Genomic DNA, 4,146 nt, shown 5'->3' with positions numbered 1-4,146 from the left:
ATGCCACCGCACTCCAGTCTGGGTGACAGAGTGAGACTCCAACTCAAAAAAAAGAGAAATGCTTCAACTATTGTAATGCGGTAGCCCCAAATCTGAGAGGGCCTGCACATAATGTTTACCTATTTCAGAGAAGTCACCTGGAGGTCCAGCAGGAAGAGACATTGGTTTATTATTTACGAGAGGGCACCAATGGCAGATAGACGGTAAGGAACCAGTGCCAGTTTTATAATCAAGCAAGCTAATTACTCAAATTCCAATACAGTGTTTATTATCACATTGATTAAGAGTGCTACCACATTATCTTTAGGTTGCTTGGCTACTTGTATCCCTTGAGGGGTCACCTGAATTCCATGACTTACTAGGAAATATGTGCATATCCTGCAGAAATAAGCCTTGGCTAGAGACTGCTCCCTGAAGGAGGTGCAGAAGGAAGCAGAATATAGGGAGAAAAAAAGTGGTGCGTCTGGACATTTGTCTCACAATCATCTACCACGGTGTGCTAGCCAAAAACTCTGAGTCGTTCTCGATTCCTCTCCACTTGCACCAGCAGGTCCTCTTCACCCACTGTCCCCCAAATACTCTGAATGGAGTCCCACCGCACCCCTCCACTATCTCCCCCTTGTCACTTCCCACCTGTCCTCCCCTCCTCAGACCCTTCTTCATTCAACAGCCACCATGATCTTTTCAAAACATATCGTGTCACCACCCTGCTTAAAACCCTACCCCAGCTTCCTGTCAAACTTAGAATAAAATCCAAACTTCTTAGAGCAGCTCCAAGTCTCCAAGGCTCTGGCCTGGATCTCTCAGACTCCATCTCCTGTGCCCCACCTCTCAGTCACTCTTCTCCACCCTCATCTGCTTTTTTCTGCTTCTCAACTTGTTCATCTCCTGCCTGGATTGTTCTCCCAGATACCGCCTTCTTATTCCTGAGGTTTCTGCCTGAATTCCAAGAAAAGTTTGCCCTGACCAACCATAGCTCTTTGTGACATAGCCCTGTTATTTTATTTATAGGGCATTCACTATCTGAAATTATATATCTGCTTACTTTCTACCTCTTCTCTGACCTCCTACACTAGAATGTAGGCTCTCTGAGAGCAGGGACTTTGTCTTATTCCATACAGAATCTCCTGAGCCTGGCACAGAATAGATGCTCAAAAAATACTTGTTGAATGAAAGGAAGGAAGGAATGTGGGCCAAGAGGACTCCGTCCTGCATTCCTGTTGAATCTCTGCTCTCTGTAATGAATTCCCAAGCTTTGTTCCATGGACCTGCTCCCCAAGAGGGAAAGGGGTAACCCTAGCCTAGGCTCAGACCTGGGTCCATGATAATAATATTGGCATTTATTGAGCAAATTTTATGTGTTAGGTATTGTGTCAAGTTCTTCAAAGCATTAGCTCACTGATTTCTTGCAAGCCTACGTGTTATTGTGAGATTATTTGCCGCTATCTCCATTTTACAGACATGTAAACTAAGGCCCAGAGTGAGGAAATAATATGCTTAAAGCCCCAGCTAGAGAAAAGTTTGGATTGGAACCTGGTCTTGGGGGCTCTCCCCACTACCTGGGGAGGCAGGTGGTGCCCCCATTGTGACCCACCTCTCAGGCAATCTCCTCTCATATCCATCCAGCCTTCAGCCCAGGATGTCTGTTAGCTCTGGCTCTGTGTCAGGAGTTCCTGAAAAGGAATGCAGTTGTTCTGTCTTCGAGTTACTTCCAGTCTAGAGGAGGAGACAGGTGTTTATGCCACGGAGAGGTAACAGCCAGAAGGCTGCAGAGCTCAAGAAAGAGCAAATTCTTCCAAATGAGTCAAGGGAGAATCCGAAGCAGGTGGCATTTGAGTTGGGCCTTTAAGGCTGGTGAGATTTCAAGAGTCAGAGGCACCCGCAGAATAGGTGAAGGGGCTGGAAATAGCAGAAGGTATGTCGAAGAGATGGCGACAGAACCCTTGAAATACTAGTCACTCTGGTGGGCCCAATGAATGGTAGACAGTAGGGCCTGAGGTCTCACTGATCTCCCAACCCTGCAGACATTTGAAAAAGCACTGTCAGGCTGGGTGCAGTGGCTCAGCCCGTAATCCCATCACTTTGGGAGGCTGAAGTGAGAGAATTGCCTGAGTCCGGGGGTTCGAGACCAGTCTGGACAACTTGGTAAGACCTCGTCTCTATAAATCACAAAAACTAACCTGGCGGGCATCGTGGCGTGCATCTGTAGTTCCTTCCAGCTGCTTGGAAGGCTGAGGCAGAAGGATCACCTGAGCAGAGCGGGTCAAGTCTGCGGTGGCCATGAGCGTGCCACTGCACTCCAGTCTGGATGACAAAGTATGAGACTCCAACTCAAAAAAGAAAAAGAAAAAGCACCGTCAGTGTGCCAGAAACCTTTCATCTGTCCATTCGTTCATCCATTCATTCACTTACTAGTGATCGCAGAATGCGCACTGTGACGGGCGCTGGTTAGGTGTGTTGGGGAGAGGGGATGGGTAGAGTGGGGAGACATAAAAAGCGGTTACTGTGCATGACATGAAGACAATACAGCAGGTTGTGCCAATGGCTTAAGGAGGGGCTGCTTGTGGTCAGGGAAGGCCTCCTGAAGAGGTGTTATTTACCCTAGGACGATAATGGCAAATGAGAGTCAATCACGCACAGCTCTGGGTAAAGAGCTGTCTAGGCAGAACACCAAGCAAGTGCAAAGGCCCGGGGATAGGGGTGAGCTTGGCAAGGCGAAGGGATGAACGAGGCCAGTGCAGCTTCAGGGGTCCAAGTGAGGACAAGATGGCTTAAATCAAGTGCAGAGATGAGGGTTGAGGTCAGCCAATGTCAGCTCTGCAAGGCCGGGAGGAGGAATGGGGATTTTATGCTGTGGGCACTGAGGAAGAAATAATTGGCTCAGGGGTCAAGCGGTTAGTAAGTTAGAGTGAAAAATGCAAATGACTGCTGGGACCCAAAGGGACTGTCTGTAGAAACAGTCTCCCAGTGACTCGATGTTGGTCAGGACAGAGTTCAGCTGAAATCAATATTGTATTCATAGTAAAAACAGAAGGCAGAATTTCTTGATCTGAATCATCTGCAGGCCTAGAACACAAGAACATCATGTGTGTGTATACTTTCAAATCTGTGTAATTAAAATACCCTTAATGCAAGCTGTTCCTTAACCTCAAAGGCAGAGGAGGACTCAGATGATTCACTGTGGGCATAAAGACTGTACAAGGAATTTGGACCTCTGTACGGGGACCCGCCTCTATCTTTTGAGACTTCTTGGCTCTCGGTTGAGATAGCAGGGTCCAACGAACAAAATGTGGATTTTGGAGCCAGACAGATACGGGTTCAAATCCATTCTGCAGCATGTATGGCCATGTGACCCTCCCAAGACTTTCCAAGCCCACTCACTTCTGAGGGACTGCTGAGAAGATGAGATGAGATAACCCACATTTGGAGAGTGCTGGCACCCAGGGCTCAGTACACGTATTCTCCCTTCACCCTCTATTTCTTGCCTGAATTCCTGGACCCTTGGAAAACACAGATTGGTCTTAAGCATGGTGTAGATGCCTCACTTCCTCTCCATAGCTCTATCAAAAGGCGTTCTTGTCCTCATGAGGGCCTCAGATGTTCTTGATGCAGGGTTGGGTGCGGTGTAAAACTTGTGGATTCTTAGACTCAACCCTAAAATGAATTTTAGAGTGGCCAGCAAAATTTTAAAACAAGGTTTCTGACTGGGCACGGTGGCTCATGCCTATAATCCCAGCACTTTGGGAGGCCGAGCTGAGAGGATTGCCTGAGCCTGCGGGTTCAAGACCAGCCTAGGCAACTTGGTGAGACCTCATCTCTATAATAAATCAAAAAATTAGCCAGGCATGGTAGCGCATGCCTGTAGTTTCAGCTACTTGGAAGGCTGAAGCAAAAGGATCACCTGAGCCCAGTAGGTTGAGGCTGCGGTAGCCATGAGCCAACTAAAAAATAAAAATAAAATAAAAAAGTTCTCAGCCAGGCTCGGTGGCTCAGCCTGTAATCCCGCACCTTTGGGAGACTGAGGTGAGTAGTGGATTGCCTGAGCCCGCAGGTTCGAGACCCGCCTGGGCAGCGAGACCTCATCTCTACAATAAATCAAAAAATCAGCCAGGCGTGGTTAGCGCATGCCTGTAATTCTGGCTACTT

The 4,146-nt window shown here is 47.9% G+C and overlaps 1 protein-coding gene across 1 annotated transcript in view; it reads left to right on the top strand.

Annotated features, from left to right (window-relative positions):
* Nucleotides 1–4,146, top strand: part of SLC13A2 (solute carrier family 13 member 2) — a 25,453-nt gene that overhangs the window by 4,044 nt on the left and 17,263 nt on the right. The gene's annotated exons all lie outside the window — the stretch shown is intronic.

Source organism: Carlito syrichta, unplaced genomic scaffold (genome assembly GCF_000164805.1).
Source record: "Carlito syrichta isolate Samal-C Ts95f unplaced genomic scaffold, Tarsius_syrichta-2.0.1 Scaffold309091, whole genome shotgun sequence".
Taxonomy (NCBI): domain Eukaryota; kingdom Metazoa; phylum Chordata; class Mammalia; order Primates; family Tarsiidae; genus Carlito; species Carlito syrichta.
This window is presented reverse-complemented; position numbering and strand designations above follow the sequence as displayed.